This window comes from Oryzias latipes, chromosome 1 (assembly GCF_053564925.1).
Source record: "Oryzias latipes strain Hd-rR chromosome 1, Olatipes_Hd-rR_3.1".
In the NCBI taxonomy this organism is placed as follows: domain Eukaryota; kingdom Metazoa; phylum Chordata; class Actinopteri; order Beloniformes; family Adrianichthyidae; genus Oryzias; species Oryzias latipes.
The window spans coordinates 14,465,001-14,490,012 of NC_136237.1; the positions used below are offsets into that span (position 1 = coordinate 14,465,001).

Here is a 25,012-nt window from a genome sequence, read left to right on the forward strand (position 1 = left end):
CATTCATCTTCCATTTATCCCTTTCAGGGTCACGGGGCTGCCGGAGCCTAGCCCGGCCACTTAAGGGCGAAGGCAGGGGACACCCTGGACAGATCGCCAGTCTGTTGCAGGGTCACACATATCACACACCCATGCATACCTAAGGACAATTTAGACAAATTAACCTATGAAGCATGTTTTTGGATGGTGGGAGGAAGCCGGAGTCCCCGGAGAAAACCCACGCATGCACAGGCAGAACATGCAAACTCCACACAGAAAGGTCCTCCATTGGTGTTCTGTTTCAGGTCCCCCAGCTGGGACTTGAACCAGGGGCCTTCTTGCTAAGAGGCAAGAGCGCTAACCACTGCGCCACCATGCAGCCAGTGTGCGTAAATGTATGACTATTTGTGTGTGCGCAAATGTATGACTATTTTTAAAAGTAAGTACTTGATATAGGTTCCATATTGGGTATATTTGAACTTGCCAGCAGCAGCATCAACATTTTCCCTTTCAACAGAAGATGTGGTGACAGGAGTTTCTTCTGCAGCTAAAAACAAGAATTATTATTATAAAATAATCAATGATAAAGTTAATAAAATAACTATAGTAGAATACCACTAATATTATAAAGACTCATTTAAAATCTGTGTGCAGGTTTTTCACAATTTCATGATCTTTTTATATATTTATGAGAGATTTATTGGTTGATTGTGTATTTACATGAGGTCATATTTGTTTATTTAAATATGAGCAATTTGGGACTCCATACTCTTCAGCTGCTGTTTATGAAAAAAATGGGTTATGCTGACACTGTTTTTTAAATTACTTTACAAGCCATTAAAATGACCGGAGATTACATCTTCAGTGATGTCAGGAACATCTTGGGATGTGGATGCTGCACCGCCTCTAATACTTTTTGACAGCAGAAGAAACCGTGTGCTGAGAAGGAAGTTTGCAAAAATTCATCACTATGTAAAACCAAAACTGCCAAATACAAATAAGATACTAACTATGTACTGTTTTCCTGCTAATTCAGTGTGCACCGAAAACTCTTCAATAGAATCTGTTTGGAACTTACAGGCATTGATTAAAATAATGTCCTATGATTGTATTGATCCAGGCTTGTAAGCTATTGAGACAATATATCCCTAAAAAGCAAATAGGCATGGTTTTTATCATTCAATTCAGAATAATCCTTGAAATAACTTTCATAGATTTCTGATTATTCTCTTTAATAATTTTTTCATAAAAACACATGTTTTTAAATGTCTGCTTAAGTTTGTGTGTGGCTTCAAGCTAAGTTTCCACTTCACTGCCCAATCTATTTGTATTTCTTTCATGTTGTCTCTCCCCTTTCTGATTGTTTCCTTTTATTTATGTTTCTTTTACTTTCTTGTTTTTTCTTCTCTATTCAACCCTTGTTAAGTTAAAATACATTCCTTCACAGGCAGTGCAAAAAAGTAATTAGTAAGCCACCAATTGTACTAGTTCTCCCTCTTAAAAAGATGAGAGATCCCTCTAATTTTCATCCTAGGTATACCTCAACTATGAGAGACAAAATGAGAAAAAAAATACAGAAAATCACATTGTCTGATTTTTAAAGAATTTATTTTTAAATTATGTTAGAAAATACTTGTTTGGTCAATAACAGATGTTTAACTCAATACTAGCCTTTCTGTAAGTCTTTACAAGGTTTTTACAAACTTTTGCTGGTATTTTGGCCCATTCCTCCATGCAAATGTACGGACCCCGTGTCCTGACATGGATAAAATAAAATATATGTCGTCTTCACAAATTAATATCTTGTTCCCACAAGTTAATATCTTGTTCCCACAAAATAATTCAGTAGTGCGAACAAAATAGTATCTTGTTCCCACAAAATAATATTCTGTTCCCACGAATTAAGTAATTTGTGCGAAAGGAATAATTATTTAGGTCATAAGTCATTCATAAACACGGATTGCTGCTTTGCCTACCGGACTTAGCTCCTAGCTTTATAAACACGGATGTGAACAATAGTAGGATTCACAGGAGATACTTTCACATTTCTGTCTGTGTGTGTTTCATTACATTGTATGGAAGACACGAAGGATGTTTAGAGATCAGATTTATGTATTTTGTTGTAATTTGTTGTCATCTCATGTGGAGGCTGATAGTGATGCTTTTAAACTTGTTATAATGTTAATACCTGAGCAACCTTAAGGCAAGAATGTTGTTTGTTAAATTCTCAATTATTCTTATCACCCTCAAATGAATCCTTAAAAGCAGCTACAGGCTTCCGTGAGTCCTACCTCAACAATGCTAATGGAAATTGCACTAACTCGTTTACACCCTAATAATGCCCGCATGCATGCATATTTTTTGCATGTTTTCTTGCATAATCCAAAGGCTCATTTGAAAATATCCTTCAATTAACTAGAGCACTGCATTCTGAGTAATCCATGATAATAAGCCGCCAGACCTGTTTGTTATTTGATAAGCTGTTTTTTTTCTGCAAGTCTATGCACAAACACATAAATATATCATTACAGAAACAAAGGTGTGTGTGTAAACACAGTTGTTGGAATGTGTCTGTGTATACCAAACTGCCATGAATAATTTTGCAACTCTCAATAAATTTGAGACTTGAATGTGGCCAATGGAATTTTACACCATTTCAATCATCAGACTTCTGTCATCTATGTATGGAAGGAGGGAAACCAGCAGATTTCCATCTTGCCATTGCAATTAACCTTTTCCGATGGTTATTTGTTGTTTTTTGCATGAGCTTGCCTTTTGCCATCTTAATTACAGTTCCACTATTCGCAGTTTCACGTATTTGCAGATTTTTTTCTGTCATGTGACTCCTCCGGTTCATCATAAATCCTTTGCTCAAGACACTTGGATGAGACTTTTGGATCCTGAGGAAGTGATGCAGTTACTTCACCTTTACCAACAACTTAGCATTGTCTCATTTGGTAAGGTCAGAAGACCAAGTGTGTATAGACACTGTACGGGAAGGTAATACATGAACATACCCAGCATTTACCACTGAAAGTACCAAGTAATACAGTGGAAATGGGGCTGACTTTCTTTTACAGTCCAGTTTCATTGTACTTAAGGGGAAAGTACCAAGTAATATTCAAGTGAACATACCCAGCATTTAGTACTGAAAGTACCATGTAGTTGAGTGGAAATAGGGCTGACTTTCTTTTACAGTCCAGTTTTATTGTACTTAAGTGGTAGTTTCCTTCGGTAAATTCATGGTAAATACCATGAAACATACGAGTGCAGACTTAAAGGTCAAGGTACTTTATTTGTACTTACCTTACCTGGTAAGTACCACAAAAGACACCTTTGTACAACATCTAAATACCCAGTAAGTATATTAAAGATACCTAGTCTGTACCACATAGGTATGAACCAAATAGAACCACACAAATACACAAAAAAGTACCATGTAAGTACCCAGTAAGTCCCGTAAAAAGTACCATTATACGGTCATGTACCATGTTGATGAGAGGGAAAATCATCTCTTATTCAACGCATAAAAAACGCAAGGAGAAAGCAGATTTATTAGAATTAGGAAATAAAATAAAAACTCTGGAGACTGCTTATGCTGCTTCTGCACAGGAACACATACTGGGCGACCTGAAAAATTTAAAACTGCAGTTAAATGACATCATCAATAAACAAACACAATTCCAGATACAAAGGCTTCGACTGGAAAGATATGAAAACTCAAATAAATCTGGCAAATTTCTAGCTAATCAGCTTAAAATTAATAAAGAAAAATCAACAATCACTTCGATTATGGACCAAACAGGGAATGTCACCCATGACCCGGTAAAAATTAATAATGCGTTTAAAGACTTTTATCAAAACTTATACACTCCACAGATCAATCCATCAGAACAAAGCATCAACTCATTTCTCAACAATATAAACCTGCCCAAGTTAAACGAAGATCAAATCACAAATTTAGACTCTCCGCTCTCGTTGTCTGAGCTTCATGAAGCTCTGTTACTTATGCCTAATGGTAAAGCACCAGGGCCTGACGGCTTTCCTGCAGAGTTTTATAAGGAATTCTGGGAACAACTGGCACCAACGTTTTATAAAACGGTAAAATTTATCAATGAAAGCCAATCTCTACCACCTAACATGAACTCTGCCAACATTATCCTTCTCCTAAAACCAGACAAAGACCCCACGAGTCCTTCAAGCTATCACCCCATTTCTTTAATTAATGCAGATGTAAAAATTATCTGCAAAGCACTAGCACAGAGAATAGAAAAAGTCACTCCTCACATAATTGACTTTGATCAAACTGGATTCATCAAAGGCAGACACTCGGATGACAATGTCCGCAGACTCGTTAACATAATAGACTTTGCCACCATCAAAAACCAGGAAATGACTATACTATCACTGGATGCTGAAAAAGCCTTTGATAGAGTAAATTGGAAGTTCCTCATTGCTGCCCTCCATAAGTTTGGGTTTGGAGAATCATTCATCAATTGGATCAAAATATTATATCACAACCCCAATGCATCAGTTAGAACTAATAAACAGACTTCCAACAGGTTTTTTCTTGGAAGAGGAACTAGACAGGGTTGCCCACTCTCCCCCTCGCTTTTTGCAATATTTATCGAGCCTCTAGCTGCAGCAATAAGACAGAATGAGAGTATTAAAGAAATTAAAACCAAACACAGCCATCATAAAATTAGTCTCTATGCAGATGACATATTACTGTTTTTAAGTAATATACATTCTGTAAATGAAACGGCAACAATCATTAATGAATTCTCTTCTATATCAGACTATTCCATTAATTGGAATAAATCTGTTTTATTACCACTGAACAGTAATGCGGAGCAAGGACTCACAATACCAGTTAAATCAGGCAATATAAAATATCTAGGTATTTATTTTTCCCCCAAAATATCAGAACTGGTGCTGCTAAACTACACCCCATTACTGAAAAACATACAGGACGACCTAACACGCTGGACCAACCTGCCTTTGTCCCTTATGGGCAAGGTAGCCACGGTTAAAATGAAAATCTTACCCAAAGTTAATTATCTCTTCTCAATGATTCCCACACAACCGCCATTAAAATGGTTCAAAACATTAGACTCATCCATATCAAGCTTTCTATGGAACAATAAACCTGCAAGAATTAGTCTAAAAACTTTAAAATCTGCAAAAAGCTGTGGAGGATTAGAATTACCTAACTTCCACAATTACTTTCTTGCAAATAGATTACAATACATCTTAAAATGGTTAAAAAATAATCCAGAAACCAACTCATGGTTAGACTTGGAACAGGCGTTATGTGGAAAGATCAACCTGTCAGATCTTCCATTTATTAGTCAAATAGTTAAAAAACAGGATTGTTTCAAAAGTATTAATATAAATGCCACTTTAACAGCCTGGTGGGAATTTCTCAAAATATCAAAATCATCAATTCAACCGTGCAAAATGACACCCATCTGGAACAACCCAGACATCCTCATAAACAAAAAAATTATCCACTTCCCAGCTTGGCAAGCAGGGGGCATAAAACAACTAGAGCACATAATTATTGATAGAAGATTCATAACTCCCCAGGAACTTCAAGACAAACATGGAATATATAACTTCTTGGAATAACAGCAACTTAAATCAATTATTACTAAAAAGTTTAAATACAGAGACAACGATTTAAAGCTACCAGATGTAGTTACCACTCTGATCAATTTCTCAATGAATAAAACTCTCTCCAAAATATACAAACTTTTATGTAATTTAGATAACAATATTTCACTTCCGACAACAAAATGGGATGCGGATTTGAGCATCAGCACAGATGAAAGTTTTTGGTCAGAACTTTGTCTAAACACCTTTAAAATGACAAAAAATCCAAATCTGCAGCTAATCCATTTCAAAACTCTTCACAGAATTTACTACACTGGACAGAGGATGTTCAAGATGGGTCTCAGTAACTCAGACATTTGTCAGCACTGTGACAGTAATCTACCCGACAATTACATGCATGCACTATGGTTCTGCACGCCTGTCCAGGCTCTCTGGCAGCAGGTATGTGCCGATCTATCAGTCTGGCTTAAGGTTTCAATCACAGCTTCACCGTCACTTTGTGTGCTTGGTGACATGAGTGCCATCGATGTAGAAGGAGGATTAGGCTCTATCATTTTCATAACTCTTTGCATTGCTAAAAAAACTATTTTAATAAATTGGAAAAGCAAAAAAAATATAAATATAAGTCAACACAGAAATCTGCTGCTTGATCATATCAGCTTGGAAAAAATGTCAGCCCAAAGTTCAAGTAACTTTGAAAGAATTCGGTCTCTCTGGTCTCCCATAGCTAACTCCGTGACTTAGGGGGTGGGGGGGGCATGGTCGTCGCTGCTCCTTGCCCTTCTGCCGTGGGCCGGGGTGGGGGTCGGGGCCTCCGGTGCCTGGCCGGGGGTGGTGGGGGCTCCGTTGGTCGGGGGGTCGGGTCCGGCGCCTGGGTGGGGCGGCCTGGGGCGCTGCGTGGTCCTCTGGGCTTGGGTGTGGGGGTGCGTGGTGGGGGGGGTGGGGTGGTGGTCTGGCTTGGCTTGGGGGGGTGGTCCCTTTGCCTGTGCTGGGGGGGGTTGGCGGGGGGCGCTGCTCGGGGGGGGGGGCCCAGCGGCGCTGGATGGGCTTCCCGTCTACACCTGGGGCTGGGATCGGCCCTTCCCTGGCTCTGGGGCGGGACGGGACAACCCTCTTGGGGCCCCCGGTTGCTCTGGGTGTCATCCGCTTCGGCTGCGGGGTCTGGGGGTGGGGTGGGGTGGGGGTCTTGTCGGCCCTGTCCTGTGGGGGGGCATTCTGGGGGAGGGGGGGGGCCACTATTGGTACGGGGCAGGGGGGGTTGACGGGTCGGGGTCTCCGCTGAGGCCATCGGCGGTTTCCCCGGCCGGTTGGCTGCCTCGGTCCCGTCGAGGCCTGACCAGAGCTCTTCTAGGGCCGGCGTTTGGGGGTGGGGGCCTGGGCTTGCTCCGGGGGGGGGCGGCGCTTTCTGGCTCCCCTCTCTCTGTGTGGGGGTGGTGGTGCTGGGCCTGGGGTGTCTGCGCCTCCGGGGGTGGGGCCCCGGGGCTGGGTGGGCCTGGCCCCCTTGCTGGGGGGGGGGGGGCGGGGGACGGCTGTTTGACCACCGGGGGACAGTCTATCATCTGTCCCCAACTTACCCCCTTCCTCATATAACCTCATAATAGGGTGAGGGGGTGGGGGGCTTAGCCTGCGATGAGCCTTGGGGGGGGGGGTTTACTAGGCAGTGACCCCCCTCCTGTGGTTGCCGTATGGAGTGGGCCCCCCCTCTTTCGGTTTTATTTGCACCTTAGACATGTAGGGCCCTTGGTAGGGGGGGTGCTTGGACATCACTGCCAGCAAGCAGCGGATGTCCTCCTAGCACCCTACCCGCCAATTTTAACCGCACCTTAGACATTTAGGGCCCCTTGGTGGGGAGGGTGAGGGGACGTCACTGTGAGTAATCAGGAGACGTCCCCTTAGTGCCCTACCCGCCAATTTTAACCGCACCCCCCTTAGTACACACACCCCTCCCCCCTCAATATATACATCCCAACATAAACACACACACATGCACACACACACTCTCTCAAACACACATACACGCACACACATTTTGCAAGGAAGGTGGGACCTAGGACCATCTGTCCCCTGCCTCTTCCCTGGTGGGGGGTACGGGCCCCTTTGCAACGGCGGCTGTGTCCCCGGGGTGCTGGCTTCCTGGGCCCGGCGGTGCTCTCTCCGCGCGGTGGGGGGGTTCACATTACATCTGAGCCGGGGGTGTTCGTGTCCCTGGGGGGTGGGTTCTGGTCCTTGCTCCTGAGTGCTGGGCCCCGCCAAATTTCCAACTGTGGCCGAGCCTGGTCGGGCCATATTTACAACACCCCTTGTGGGCCCTCTTTTTTCCCCGGGGTTCCCCCCTCCTGGGCGGGGGCGGCGGGCCCCTGCCTCGCTCCTCCCTGGACCAACCGTTGGCCGGGCGGATGGCTGCCTGGAGTGCGGAGTGGGTCTCCCTTGGGGGGTCCTGGCCCGTACCTGGGGTTGGGGCGGGGGGATGCCCGGAACTCCTGGGTGGTGGTGGGGTGCTCGTCTGGGGCTGTGGGCGTCCTTCTCCGGTGGGGCCCTGCGTTGGGTTCTCCCGGCGCGGCGGGGGGGCTGCTCTCCTGGTTGGGCTGGGGCGGCGCCCTCTTTCCCTCCATGCCTCCCTGCTCTCTGGCTCTGGGGGCCTTGCGGCGGCCCTGCTGGCCCTGGCCTGGGTGGCGGGCTTGGTCGCCCGGGCGGCGGTTGTTCCCTGCCGGTTCCCGTGTGGTGTTGGGGGGAATCCGGCTGCCGCTGCTGGTGCGGTGGGGGTCTTGGGGTGGGGATGGCTGGGCACTCTCCCTCCTTCTTTTCACGTTCCACCATCCATTTTAGAAGAACATAAACACTCACCTGAGCACAGGTGTCAGCTCAACAGACTGAATGACTGAAATATTTCACACTAGTTGGTTTTAAGGCATAAGTATGCGTGTGAACACTATCTGTTTTGTGTACATGTCGACAGGTGGACATTTTTGCAACTAACAGGTGTGTTTATAACATTTGAGTGTGTGTGTGGACAGGCTCCGCCCTTTTTTTTTGTTTTGTTTTTTTTTTTACATTTGAACCTTACCATAATGATTAACAACCAGTAAACTTGTTGCTTTATGCTGCTTCATGGTCTTATCCCCCTTCCCCTCCTATTATCACCCCCTACCCCCCCTCTCTCTAACGTCCCTCTTTCTTCTTCCCCTCTTTCCTTTTCCGTCCGGTCCAACACCAAAGATTTTCAGACATGTTTGAAATTAATAAAGTTTGGCCTCAATTACAAAAGGGGTTTATTCAGACATACCTTTGGTTTGTCTGAAGATTAATAACCCCTCTTGTTAAAGTAAAATATGTCCAACCCAAGAGGCCCTCAGCTCTCATCTGTCTGCCTAGCTGTTGGACAGGACAAGTTAAAAAAAAAAAAAAAAAAAAAAAAAAAAAGTACCATGTAAACGCACTGTAAGTACGCAGTAAATTCCATTTAAAGTACCATGTACTTACCTTGTAAGTACCCAGTAGTTACACAATAAGTACTATATAAATACCACTTAAGTACACTTTAAGTACTGTAAAAGAAAGTGTAACCGTAGTGGTTGATAATACAATTTATAGTTGATATTGGTTCATTTGGATTGATCCGATTCACTGACCTAAAATTGATCCAGGTAATCTTTATCCAAATATTCATCCAGTGTGACTCAGAGATAAATGCCTGGGTACTGAATAGTGCAGGTGAAGTTTCCAGATTTTCTGTATTTCTTCCAAGATAATCAAGTGTAAATTAAATATGTGTAGAAACAAACAAGTAAACAAGAAGTAACGGCAAATCCATTCCAAATTTAATTTCATAGAGTTAACCCTACTGTTGTTTTTCCACAATATAAACTGAACATTATTAGAACATTATACCTCACTGTATGGTCACACGTCTGCAAAATTCAATATTTTTTTCACCAACTTGTAACTCCAGCAGGCAGGGGGTGAAGCCAACCAGGAAGTAACAAAACATAAACAAAACAATCGGGTGTGTCCACACATTGGACTCTAATGATCTTTTTTTGCTTCTATGTTTTTCCGATGTGGCGCTTGGTTGTTTTTATGTTATAGTAAAATGAACCTACTGTGCCTCAATCCAAATATTATTTTCTAATATCGATATAATGGATTTATTTCCCTTTGAAAAAATGTTTAGGTCAATTTAATTAACACCTTGTCTCAGAGGGCTCGATCTGGTTGGATCATAAGAATATCAGTGGATTGATTGATTTATTGATTGAGTCGATAAATCATTGTACCCCTAGCAGATAACATAACTTTGTTGAATAAAATGAAATATTTGTAGATTACTTTGGTGTAAGGATGCTGCTAAAGAAAGACATAGCTTTAATGATTTTATTAAATTCATGGCTTATGGTCACGGGGCACTAAAACACCATGAAGACAAAGCTTGTTTGGAATATCAGAGGAAGTCTTCTTTTCCTTATCTGGATTTTCAATGTTCTTGCATTTGGTGATACTGAATGAACACATTTGTCAATAGAGAAGCATTAAAGCTTTAAAGGACTGTATGCTGATTTTTAAATTTATTATGCATGCAGAATGCATTAATTTATTATGCAAAAAAAGTTGTTTTAATGAACATACATTTTGCATGTAGGGGATGATTAACATCTGAAAAACAGTCATTACTTAGCAAAAGGAATTAGAAAAATTCCTGTTTACATAAGGATTCTGTGGTGTTGTGTGATTAGTGCATGACTAATTCTGTGCTCATCATCATCCACTGCATACCTAAATACTTCTTACAATCACTGTAGCTGATATTTAATAAACACGCAGGTCACTTTTGTTGCAGTATAGTATTAATCATTATCAACTGAGGATGACAACTATGTCAAATTAATATTAAACTGCATGAAAGTAGGAGCCATTTTTCTATTTACACATTACGAGAGGCAATGAATTGTTGCAGCAACAATTTAATTCTAACTAGCAGTTTTAAACTCAATTTAAGAGTTTTGACTTTTGGACTGTTGTTATTTTTCTTTTTAAGGTCTGAATGAGTCAAACTGGGCCTTAAGCAGGTGTTTGACTTCTAACCAGGACGGGATAAGAGGCTGAAAGCAGAAAGAGATTAAATAAACCTGTATAAAATGGGAAGAAAAGTTTTTTTGAGGATCAAGTTCTATGGAGTCCAACATACAAGCATGAAAAAGAAGGATAGGAGAAGCAGGGGAAAATGGCTGATGAATTGGGGAGGAAAATCAGTCAACCAGATCTTGTGCAGACTCTAAGCCTCTGGGCTCACCAGACACAGCCTATCAGCAGCAAACACTGGTTTAGTGGCAGTTGTGCGTGAGGACGAATGTACAGTTATCTTCTGGTGTGAGTATATCCCATTGTCGGCTGGACTTTCAGACTATATGGCAGCTAAACTGTTTAAAAATATTAAAATATCAGACAAAAGTAAAGACAAAGGTAACCCAAACAGCAGTTTAAAAACGGTTAATAATAAAATGGGAATAAAAACGAACCTACCTGGCTCTGTGAAGAAAAGTGATTGTGGCAAGACTATTAGTGAAAGGATGCTTAAAGGAAGACATAGATTTAATGGCTTTGTAAAGGTCATGGCTTATGGACATGGAGCACTAAAATACCATAAATACAAATCAGAGGAAGTCTTCTTTTCCTTATCTGGTTTTTCAATGACATTTGGTGATACTGAATGAAAAAAATGCCAAAAAGAAGCATAAAAGCTTTAAAGTACTGCATGCTACCATATTTTAATATTTTTAAACAATTTAGCTGGCACATAGCCTGAAAATCCAGCAGACAATGGTCACACCAGAAGATAACTGTTCATTCGTCCTCTCGCACAACTGCCACTAAACCAGTGTTTGCTGCTGATAGGCTGTGTCTGGTGAGCCCAGAGGCTTAGAGTCTGCACAAGATCTGGTTGACTGATTTTCCTCCCCAATTCATCAGCTATTTTCCTCTGCTTCTCCTATCATTCTTTTTCATGTGTATGTCTGACTCCATGAAACTTGATCCTCAAAAAAGAAATGTTTCCCCGTTTATACAAATTAATTTTATGTATTAAATTAATTTTAATCACATGACACATCTAATGTGAATTATTTAGTGGCGGACCGTGCATTACAGACCTGGGTCTCCAGTAGTGCCATGACTGAACCACTCAACTCCTTATTAACCATTTTAATGCCTCTAAATATACTGAATAAAAAAAAAACAGTAAACAAATCTCATTATGCAACTTCAGCCAGAACAAAACATTGAAAACAACCACATACATTTGAAATATTATTTATTATTATATTTACCATTAAAATCAAATTATTTGAAGACAAAATCCATCCTCTTCTCCTTCCTCAAAAACAGTCCGATCACCCTGTCAAGTAAGATGATGAAAAAACAATTTCATTTCGATGCTCACTCCAATTTTCTTTTTTTTTTTCGCTTTTTAAATAATCCAGTAAACCCAACAAATTATGTTAAATTTATCAAAATACTGTCATTATTAGAGCAACAACTTGACACAAAAGTCAACATGTCAACACGTACACAATACAACTACAGCTCACACGCATACTTATGCATACAAACCACTTCATATAAAGCATTTTATTCTGTCAGGCATACTATTTGTGCAAAGGTGTGCTTCCACCTGCCCAGGTGAGTTTTTATGTGACCTCCCACCCACCCTGCGGGAGGTCCAGGAGAGAGGAAGGTGGGGGACGCTCAAGAGAAGAAGGAGTCCTCGAAGAGCGTTGTAAACATGGCTCGACCAGACTCACTTGTTGGAATTTTGGAGAGGCGCAGCGCTTAAGGGCAAAGACCAGAACCAGCACCATTAGGACACAGACACACCCAGGCTCAGATGTGATATCATCCCCGGCTCATGGTCTTGCCAGGGAAATCAGGGATCCCTATGCCTGAGTAGAGAAAAGGCCGCTGGGCCCAGGGGACAGCTTCCATATTGACTGATGAAACAACAGTCCCCAACACCAACATTTAGCCTGTCTACCCAGCCCAGGGGCCTCGTCGGAAGAAGAGAATTTCCTCAATTTGTTTATGACTAACTGATGCCTTAGAATGTTCTTCCTACCAGTCTGATTTAAAGTAGTAATTTGTAGATTAAAGTCCTCAAAATCTAAAATTGCTGAGACTTTTGTTGTGATCTTTTCAGAAATTTGTCTCGCTCAAATGTCAATTTGAGTGACAGGAAAAACAATTTTGCAGCCACGATTTTAAACATTTCCTAGAAAACAGTTTAAAGTCAAATCCTTGAGATGTTCACTAATGTTTCTTTTTGTCTATTTAAAATTGAGATTGTTGGATAACTGCAGCTCACCAGTCAAAGCCACATTTCCTCTTACTCTTTTTATAGACATCTTTAGGAGCGTGTATGAATGACTCTGCGAGCCTTGTTTTGTAGAAAGAGCCTAAAAAATTATAAAGTATCATCAGGCAGTTTTTTTAGACTTTTGGAAAGTACATTGAATGTCAAGGTTGACAGATTATATTTACATAATAGAAGATGTGTGTTTTTAACAGCCCTACAACAGCTTCACTCATACGTCAAAAGTTCATATCTTATACTATCCTTAAGGTACAGACACTCCGGGCTTGTGATATGTGTTTAAGAACATGCTAAACGCAGGTTCTGGAATGTGCGTTAACCCCACTGTGTTTTCACTCTGGAAAAGCAGGTAGGGGCTTCTGTTTTCCCCCTCTTTTTCTACCGTTTACTAGCGCATGCCCACCACTTGGTGACACAGTATATCAGGATCACCCTAATGCAGGACTAGACTCCAAGGTTGAGGGAAGATCCAGAGTTCTTTTAATAACAAATAACCACCACACTAGGTGGGGAAAAACTCCACAAACATAACAGGACTTGAAACAAGCATGAGTTAAGAAATGAGCCAGGACAAACAGACTGAACTAAAGCAACACTCCAACACAGAGAGCAGAAATGGACACACTTAAATAGAGCTCAAACAAATTAGCCTAAAGTGCAGACAGCTGTGTGCCACTCATGGAGCCCCACAGGAGATGGGGCGGAGTCCTCCAAGTGAACCCACAGCCAACCTGCACACAAGACACAACGGGTAAAACAAAACAGAATTGAAGATTTTTACGGTTCCGGGTTACAGCACAGGACGAGCGTGTGTGGCTCTCTGCGGCTATACAACTATCTTCAAACGACTTCAAACGACTCAAAACGACTTAAAAAGTTGATTTTCTCCAAAAAAGAGAGCTGACCATGGCCCCTAAGAAAAGCCAAGAATACGAAGACCTTAAAAAGACTCTTGATGATATCCAACCTACGCTGTATCCCTTTATGGAGCAAGTGAATGCTAAGCTAATGCCGCTTACAGTGCTATTGGAAAAATTCATAAGGCTCCGCATTAAAAACGAGCAACGAGATAACCGGGTCGACACTCTGGAGAAAAGACTGGACGATGTGGAACAACAAGTAAGGATGAATAATGTCATTCTCACTGGATTACCGATCAAACCCCGGGCAAAGCTAAACGCAGCTGGAGCTAGCATTGCTAATGCTAATAGCGCTAGCATCGCTAGCAGTTCTGAAACGGAGAGCTGTGGACTCTGGATCTCCAAGTGAAATCATTTCTCACGTCTAAAGGGATTTCCCTGGATCTCAATAATCGAGACCTGCCACCCTATCCCCAGGAGAAAGGAGACAGATAAACCAGCGATCCTCATCAAGTTTGTGAATCAAAAACACAAGCTAGCTCTGATGAATCAAAGGAGGAATCTCAATGGATTGGCTCTTTATCTGAACGACCTTCTGACCAGAAGGAATGCTGAAATCGCAAAACATGCCAGGCTACTCAGAAATCAGAAGCAGATTGAGAACACTTGGGTTAAAGGCTGCAGGATTTACGTCAAACCACTCGGTCCACCGGACCGGTCCAAGGTTCTGGTTGTGAAGACCATGAAGGACTTTGAGAAGTGCTTGATTACGGACGTCTGAGCAACATGCAGTAATAAACCAAAGAGCCAAATAATTTCAAGAAATATAACGCCTGGATTCATCAATTTGTACATAAGTCTGAAGTGACCTGATTATCAACAAAGATCTGAAATGCAGACAACTTGACCTCAACTCTTAGGCGCCGCTGATATCAGCTGAAGACCTCTATCTTATGTCTGCAGACATAACAGCGAAGAGAACTATAAACTTTGTTTTAAACCGAGAAGAACAGCTGTTAATCAGCAGAAGAAGGAATACCAGCCTTGGTCTTTCGACAAATATGGACCCTTTTTTACTTATTTAACTTCATAACATTACTTTATCATAAAAAAATAAAAAATACAAAAATACAAAAAAATAATAAAACAAATGATTAATCAATTATTGAAAATTGTCAAATTGATTGAATTATAATTATATTACTTCACTTGTTTAAAAATATTTTTTTTTGATTAGCTGATTCATGATTTCTTCCTAATGAAACAGTTTTGTACATGTTAACTTTTGATACTTGATCAAATTTTTCTATGAAAATTCCTATAACAGTGTTATGTCTATTTTACTGATATAGTATTATTATTTTTTAATCATATCAATGACTTTTTTAAGTAACGTAATCTGCATATATTTTGGATACTTCATTGCCATGTTGATTTTTAAAAGTTATTTTTTACAAAATAATTTAAGTAATTCATCTTTATCATGTGCTTTCCAGGAACCGGATATTGATAAATCATGTAATAAAATGGTTACGGTAGAACAGGGGTGGGATTATATAAGTTCGCGTCCTTCCACACCCTTTCAAGCAAAATTTATTAATATGTCTAATTATAATAAGTTTGATTAGTTATTGTATGAATGTATAACTGATGATTGTATTGTTTTTGTGTATTATTCCTACTTGATTGCTTGAAATAAACCATTTCAAATCAAATTGTGACACCTACAGTTGGAAGAGACTTGGTACAAAATGTTGATGCTGTGCAAATCTTGCTCCAGTTTTCTTCTTTCGATATATAAAACCTTGGTGTCATATAACTCTGGCGGAGAACAAACCACAATTATTAATTTCTCTTTCAACAGTTGGCTCGTCCCTGATTTATAAGGGGCATCATGCATTTGCCACTACTAAATCCGAGTCCCTGATTGGATCTACCTGTTTTAACTTGTAATGCATGTTAATCTGCCAAGCCTTTTGTAGAGAAATGCTGAAAATGGTCATTAAAATTTGCGTAGCTACATGTGAACGCAAGAGTTTTAAACACAGAACTCTAAAACACTTTATATAGACATTCCATTGAAAGTAGTCACTTGAATGCGCGTTGCCTAGGGTGGTGTAAACGTAGCTTCACAAGTACTTCACAATGCACTGAGTACACAAAAGAATGGTCATTCCATTTAAATAACATCCCTTAAGGCAGCGGTCCCCAAACTTTATTGCGCCACGGACCGGTTTGATGTCTGTCAAAATTGTCATGGACCGGCATGTTATATGTGGCGGACACACGCTGCAGCAACACTGCAATAAAGGCAGAGACGTGTGATAAGACGAACTCTGCACTTTTATTTTGACACGCTAAACATTGTACATGGCACAGGTGTCATCATCTTCTCCCCTTCCCACACTCATGGTGCTAAAATGAAGTTAAACACAACAGGAAGAAATAACTAAGAGTGTAACAACATAACTGCCAGATGAAAGGACATGTAGGCAAAAAGAAACACCCTTGCTCAATCCTATTTTGACCAAAGCAGGCACATGGGATTGATTTAATTCCCTGAGATGCCAGCTCCGACAGTAACCCCTGCAGCCTGTAGAACTACGACAGCAGACCAAACGTGCACGTGACTGACACTACAGTACAACAAAATAATATGACATGAGCAACGTACTCTCTGCCCGCAACACTCCCTGGTCACTATTATTATAACATTTAAACATGCCTTTAAAATAAGTGCATGGAAAATCCAACTCACCACAATGCTGAATGGTGTGTGGGAATCTCCCGTTGGGATAAATCCATATTTTAAGTAGGACTCCTGATACTAGATATTAAATGTAGCTTTCTTTTTTTGGAAGTCGAAGGCCCCTTTCTGTTTCCTGGCTGGGCGTTTTCCACTTGGCAAAGAAACTTTCCAAAGACGTTTGTTTTTTATTCATTTTGCTAGTTCCTGAGTTTTATTTTAGGGGTATCCTATCACGTGACCGAGACGAGCGAATTGGCCTGCGTTAAGAGTAACATAGACGGATGTACCAGAGAATAAGGCAATTTTTCAAAATAAAACATCTTTCAGATTCCGAAATCAATAAAACGGAAGTCATGTAAGTTATTTTATTTTTTCTGTGTGGCCCGGTACCAAATGACCCACGGAATGGTACCGGTCCGCAGCCCGGGGGTTGGGGACCACTGCCTTAAGGTGACCACACGGGTCAAAAAGGAACTTCAAGACACACCTGCCCTTCACTTACAATGTGGCCACTTCTCTTTATGACCCTTCATGTTGTGTTTTTGGATGACTTAAGATTTTGATTAGCGTTTGATGTATTCTAAAGTCAACATTTGAGAAAACAATATTACCGGTACACTATGCAAACCCTGCAGCCTGGTTTTCGTCTCTTTTTATGGCAAGATTTGCATTTTTATTTATTTTTTATAATGACCTCAAATATCTGGATTATAAAGACGCCACCTAATATATTAGCATGTTCTTTGTGATTAAAGAACAAACAAGGATGTTAAAATTCCCAGTTTAAATGTGCTGTATAAATAATAAAAGTAACTGTAGTAAGCATTTTTCTGGTATAAGTACACATCATCTTTTTTGTCATTTGATTTTTTGTGATATGTTTTCATTGTGTGTCAGTCCATCTCTAACAAAAAAATTGTGCTTCAGCCCAAACTCTGACAAAACTGTTCATGCCATTTCTGCCTTTTTTCTAGCAGCAAAAATAGATGGGATTCTTTAAAAAGGATGGAACCTAGTGTTTATAACACTGCAGTTGTCAGTGCCTTAGTAATAACTAAGTGGGGATTTCCATATTTCAGCATTCTCCTCTGCTTCATGATAACCACAGTTTTCTAAACTTTTAAGGCCTTTTAAAGCACTCACTGAACGCAACTTCAAGGCTTGTTTTTCTTTCTTTCACTAATATGAGTCAATCTTTAAAAAATATACAAAATGACTCACTTTTCACTCACAGAGTGCAAGGACTTTTTAACCTTACAAGAGTCCTATATAGGAAAAAAAATGGAATAAAAGAAGAAAAAAAGCAGGAAAAAAAAGTCTTTATGATCTTGCCTTCGTTGTCTTCCTTTGTGTTAGATTTCATCAGCTTCCCCTTACCAGCTCTGGTCTCTTGCTTTTGCTTTACACTATTCCCCAAAGGCTGAGCCCTACTTCATCATTTTTTCCACTCACTCCTTTTGATTGTGTTTCTGCCCTGCTGCAGACCAAAGTCTTTTTGTCCTGTCATCTTTGACTTCCTTAACTTTTGCCTATATTCTGCCTTTGAACGCCATATGCCTACACCACAAACCAGCTAATTTTATAAAAATCTGGGTCACTTCTGTAACAGCCATGGAGCTGATAAGAAATGAGCATGATGTTATAAAAAGAACTGTAAGAAGTTAGGAGTCTATGTAAATATCTTATTTTCAGCACAATGTAATGCACCCCTAAAAGCCTTAATTTTTTCAAAAAGTGACATTGTGCTCTTTATAATCTGGAGCACTTTATATATGGAATCATTATGGTTGTGCTTATGATGTCAAAGTGATTTTGAGAAGTACACAGCGGTCTGTCAAAACGCCAATTTTCTTTTTTTTTTTCAAGTTTGGGTGTTATTGTATATATGCTAACATGGCTTACGTGTATGAGTGATGGGCTGTGATTATTTTTTTTTTTTTACATATTACTAACAAGGTTGAGAGTTGGCATAGTCACATATACGTTTGTTTTAGCGGAATCATTTTTTTTCTTTTCTATGTTTAGGAGTTACAGGTTTTGTGAATACTAACAGAGCTAACGTAGCGGTGTCGGACTGTTTTTTTTTACAACAGCGTGCGGGTTAGTGAAGTCACAGGAGCGTTTGTTTTAGCAGTATCAGTCTGTTTTATTTTTTTTACATGTTGGAAACAAGGTTGGAAGTTACAGGTGTTGTGAATATGCTAATACAGCTAAGGCTTCTAACGTGGCTAACACCCAGCCTGTACAAACAAGTTCTAGAGTTACTGTGAACCAGTGGTGAGCCATCAGGGCCTTCAAGGTCTTCTCTGAATCATGTGGTAATTATATTTAGTTCATGTATACTCATTAAATCCTCCCAATGGTCTTTCCATTTTCTTTTTTTGTGTTTTTGATAGTTATGCTGCTTCCGGACAGACATGTATTTTCATATTTGAGCATTTAACAAATCACATTTCAGCTGTCTTTTGTTGCCAGGCAAGGTCAGAGCTAAAGAGGCCTTTACTATCCCTTCTGCTGGCCCTCTAATGCGAAATCAGTGTCGGACATTGATTTACTTCAACCAATCAGATTTTGAGTTGGTGTCAGCAGGTGTCTAGCAGGCTTACGTAACATCACAGTATTCAGACCTTCTGATTGGACGTGTATTAGTACGCTAAAAAACACACACACAGAGCCATGGTTCACTTTGTGATCCGTCTCAGTTAAAAATAAAGTTGACTTTAATGTACGCCATGGAGGATTTTGCAGGAAAATCTCCCACTGATCTCCTTGACTTCCTTTATCAGGAAAATCTGGATGAAATCATGAAACAGCTGTATAGATTTGTGTGTTTGACCATCCCCGTGTCCACTGCGTCTGTTGAGCGGACATGTTTGGCTCTAAAGCTAATTAAAACCTACGCAAAAACCCAACTGGACAGACTGTGATGGCAATAGAAAAGGACTTCTTGGCGGAACTGAAGCGTGATAATCTACATGACAGGGTGATCAAACTGTTTTTGAGGAAAGAGAGAATGATGGATTTTGTCTTTAAATAATCAGATTTTTTGATGAGTAAAATGATAAATATTGTAATGACCCAGCTGGTACTTCAATGTAGCGGGGAAACAAGAGCCAAGCTGCTGTTTCACTGGCTGCGTTGGAGAGCTGTCCGTGCCCTATACACCACACTACGCCAGACAGTCTCAGAAAGGGAGAAGTTAAGAGAGAGACAGATTGCGTAATCTCCTTTCCAACATCAAAGCCCATTTATTTAAACACAAATAAACAGACGGACGTCACTTCTGTTCACAGCCCCCTCACTCATGGTGAGGAACTTTACACCCAAGATTCCCCACTTCCCATGAGCCTTAGGAGCTGAAGGAGGGGCGAACCCCAGGTCGCCACAATATCATAAAAGAAAATATTCCAAATGATGAGGTTATTTTCAATGTTTTTGCTGGCTGTAGTTGCATAAAAAGATTTGTTTATTGTTTTGTTTATTCAGTTTATTTAGAGGCATTTATTGTGGCTGCAGGTATTTTCAATAAGCAATGCAAAGCTCATTTCTGCATCATAAAATGGTTAATGAGGTGTTGAGTGATTCAGATGTAGCAGTCCTGAAGGCCCAGGTGTTTAACACACGGTCTTCCACTGTGAATGCAGTTAATACATTCTGACTGACATACTTCTCTCTGACTTTGTGTCGCTTATTGCGCTTTATTCAAAACATAAATTCAAAAAACACCATTCATTGATGGTGGGCCCTGTAGGGCAGAAAGAATGACTGTCATAATGATTTAATACAGGGGTGCTCATTACGTCGATCGTGATCGACCGGTTGATCTTCAAAGACATGAGGGTAGATCGCAGGTCAGCAAAGATAAATAACCCAAAAATTAAAAGAGTACTTGTAAACAATCAGTCAGCGAATCGAGAAATACAGGACTTGATTGACATACAGAACTGCCAGTCGAACATCCTCTGATACAAATGTCACTGTTTAAATACAATGAGCGCAAATTCTGTTATCAGAAAGTTGGTACTTGTCCTGGGGCCGCGGCATGTCAAGTTCCCGGCAGAAGACCACCCACTCGAGTGCTTCGCCCTATGAGTCTCCTCCTGCTCCGTAATTCCCCCCCATTGCACACGGCAGCAGGCTTTCTGTTTTTGTCATAAAACGCCTCTTCTGTTAATACAGGGGTCGGCAACCTTTTTTACTCAAAGAGCCATTTGGGACCGCCCCTTATGAAAAGAAAGCACCCGGAGCCACAACCCGTTTTGACATCATTATATATATTATGTATGTATATATTATATCAAGAGTGCTCATTACGTCGATCTTCAAGGACATGAGTGTAGATCGCGGGCCAGAAAAGATAGAAAAAAATACTTCTTAAAAATCCAATCGAGAAAATCCATCCAGCCAATCGGACATCCTCCGATACATACATCACTGCAAATGCACATTGTGTTCTTAAAAGGATGATACCGCGGTCGGGTTGGGAGGAGCCACCAGCTGAAGTTATGGTCTGATCGCTGCATGGAGGGATGTGTTTGTCAATGCATGGTAGACACGGAGAATGTGGAGATCAGGTTTATTATTTTGAAGAGTTCTACTTGGTAATCATGTTTCCATGTTTGAGTTCATAAAATCATCCCAGGGAAAGTCTCTGCTTTAACTCCCGCAGGGAAAGCTGTGTCTAAATCTGACGCCCGTGTTTGCATCTCTCTGACAGAGTTTAATACCAAAGCCCCTCCTCCGCCTCTTTACCTGCTTTTCCTCTCTACCTGTTCACCTGTTCACATCCTCTCTAGCTGAGAGTTGGTTTCCCCCGCGCTTTTCAGTGTGTCCTACACAGAGAGCGCAAAATATGATAGTCAGCGCCGCACAAGGATGAAAGAGTAAGATGCAGGTTATAGCGGGGATGGAGCGGGTTAAGCAAATGAATGGAAGAAGGCGGCCTGCTGAAGAAATATTCAATATTGTACACATTTTATTATTAGTCTGAACTATCTTTTATTTAGAAAAATTTTTTATTTTGCTAAATCAGTCCAGTACGAAAAAAAACATCAATAAAAGCTGTGTTGGGCAGTTTTTGGCTGGGTCTGGCGGTTTTCAGATGACTTTTGGGCTGGAAAACTGTGACTCTATCTGGCAACCCTGGCGCAAACCCTCTGTCATCAGAAAGTTTCTCTCTGCCCCGCGGCACGTCAAGTTCCCGGCAGAAGATCACTCCGGACCGCGTGTCTCCTCCTGCTATCAGCTCTGCAGTTCTCGCCCGATAAATACGAGCTCATTTAGGAAGCTGGTTTTGACGTGGTACGCGCTTCGTACAGAGCCAGCAGATGAAAACACTAAAATAAAATGTAATTATTATAAAATACTCATTATTTTCCAAAGTCACAGGGAGCCACAAAAGAAGGATGAAAGAGCCACATGTGGCTCCGGAGCCATGGGTTGCCGACCCCTGTGTTAATACTAAAGTATCTTTGTGTAATCTTACTGTGTAGTTTTTAATTATCAGTACATAAACAATGTAATGTAATAATTGTTCAAAATACTATGTTTTTTAAACAGTATTTTAGTCTCAAAATACCAAATATACATACATACAAACAGATATACATGTATATAGATCTATGTGTGTACGTACGTACGTACAGACAGACGTACAGACAGACGTACAGACAGACACTCTTTCTGCCAGCTGCCCGAATCTATGCCTGAACTATGTATTCCCACATATATAGTTAGATCTTCAAGACATTGTCTTCTTAAAAGTAGCTCACATGCCAGTGTGAGCACCCCTGATTTAGTACATCAAACCCGTATTTTTAGAATTGTCTTTTGTTATGCCAATTATTTGACAATGTATCAATGCAAACATGAACTTTATCAAAATGTGCCCTTTGTCATTTTTTGGTTATATTTGAGTTGGTGTGGCTCCACATACTGATAACATACATATATGCATAATGTTTGACTAAAAGGGCCCTTGATTTCCTTTTTTAGAAGAATTCGAAAAACTCCATCAACAAACTAACAGATGTTTTATTCCTCCATTTAGTTTGCTTAATTTACATGCCGTTGTTTCTTTTGCTGTATTTATATATATATCATATGTTTAAAATTGCTGAGCGGCAGGTGGCTCCTTATCACAGCCAATGGCTGTCAGGAATGTCAGGTTTGAAGAAAGTATTTATGAAACCTTTTCCATCAAACAGGTTTAAGCCTTAACTGATAATCAGTTGAGGATTAAATTCTCAAAGTATCAGAAGCTTCAACATTTTGGTTTCTGTTTTATGTACTGTTTCTGTCAAAACAACAACAGAAGTGTTCTCGCCTTTCCACTATGAACAGTTTGTACTCTGTTCTAAGTCTAAGCAAGCATGATCACCGTTGCCCCAAGCAAGAGAAACACACTGTGCAATTGTCTGTAATGGCTACTGTAGGAACTGCAGATGCAAAGAAAAGCAGAAGACAAGACTAGAAACACAGGGATTCTGAGAATCTAACAAGGAAGTTATTTATAGCCATATGTTGAATGGATGAAAGAACATTTTAAAGGGAAAAAGTGGACAGATGGTTTATTAGGGCACAAAAAAAGATTTGAGTGCGAGTAAAATGTGAGCAAATGAAAAAGCAGGTGAAAAATTGCTTGTGAAAAGAAGAATGTCAGTAGTCTGAGCTCTGTCTCCCCCTCTTGTCACTAGTGGGAGCCATCGCCGGCTTACTATCGCACCACATCTCCCAGCCGCATCAGCACATAGTCCCCCGATGCCACTCCGTTGAAACCCATTGACAATCAACCATCTGAGACTTAAGCAGTATTGTTTGTGCCTGTCAGCCTGCATTACCGAGGGTTTCTATCCGGACCTGATCTTCCGTTTACCTGACCCCATTTTACTTTGACTCTTTCTGCCACCTGCCTGAATCTACGCCTGAACTGTGTATTCCCACGTCTGATCACTCAAACTCTAATGCTCGTGATTGATTTCTGCCAAGCAGACCCTGTCTTAGCTTCACAGACTTTTAGTTGTGATTGAATCCTGTCAAAACTTCTGACCATAAAACCTGTTGCATTTGGATCCAGCCATCTGCCTGCCTGTTTGTAAAACAAACTAAAGAAAAAAGATACAGAAAACTGTATTTCTTTTAAACACTGCAAAGGTCCCCCTGTGACTAAAGTTTTTCTAATTGAACTGAATGTAAATGTCTTTCATTCAATTTTTATTTATTGTATACTGCTAAAGTAAAACTACAATTTGTGGTTTTAAATCATACAATTTAATTTTGGTTGAGAGAAAGAAAAAAAAAAGCTCAAAGGAAAATAAACAATATTGTCATAACAGGCAGACGGTTAGATCCAAATGCAGCAGGTTTTATTATCACAGCTCAAAGTCCACAAAGCTAAATCAGCGTCAGGCAGGCAGGGGTTTATAACAGGCATAAGATCATCGGAGGAGACAGGGTAGTCAGGATCAAGGCGAGAGTCGCGCCAGGAATACAGGGTCAGGAGAGAGATCAGGGGGGTATTCCAGAAAGCTAGCTCCCACGGTAAGTTTGAGGCTAAAGAAGTGTACAACCACGCTTTCGGTTCCAAAAACAGAGGTATGTTTCAGGGTATGCTTAGTTCCCATAGCAACTCATGCTCTGAACATAACCTGGTCTGTAGCAGGTTTAGTTGAAGGTTAGTTTGTTTTCAGAGAAGTGAAGCAGCATTACATGTCAATTTGAAGATGATTTAGTGGATGAAGAAGCTCAGATACTTCTTTTTCCACTGTGAGAGGGTGATAAGACCATGTATGGATGTTGGAAAGATAAACCTTTTTACTTTGATATAACTTAATTATTTGCTTTAGTTAACTAAAAATAATTGATTTATCTTAAGTCATCTTAAAAACAACACATAGTTATAGGACAGTTATTTTACTGTGTTATGAAGATGAATATATCTGCAGGCTCAAACTTAGACATATGAGAGTTCAAGAAGTACAATAAATTAAGAAGAAAAAACATTTAATTGAATTGGAGTAATATGACATTTAGTTGTTATCTATCTATCTATCTGTCAGATAAATGCATCTAGACATTAAAGAAAAACACAATTATAAACAACAAACCACAACAAGAATCAAGCTTCTCATGCACGAGGGAGAGGAGCAAGAGTGACAGAAAAGGTCTACCACGCTTCTCTTCTCAAAGGTCTGCCTCTCCTTGTGCTGCTTTTATTATGAACACAAGGTAAAAAAAGGTAACATTTTCAAGACAAAGAGAAAAGTTCATTAGCGGTGTCATCAAATGACCCTTTTGGTTGGATTCTAAGTTCAAACAGTATTCCTTATCAGCTAAGGACAGTGTGTCGTTAAACCCCCTCTTAGCTGGGGATGAGCTGAACACACACACACACACACACACACACACACACACACACATACTTGCATTCCCCCTTTGAGGGGCCCAACA

The 25,012-nt window shown here is 40.5% G+C and overlaps 1 protein-coding gene across 4 annotated transcripts in view; it reads left to right on the top strand.

The window, feature by feature from the left end:
- LOC101160457 (protein phosphatase 1 regulatory subunit 29) overlaps nt 1-25,012 on the top strand; it is a 450,803-nt gene that overhangs the window by 193,123 nt on the left and 232,668 nt on the right. The window lies entirely within an intron of this gene.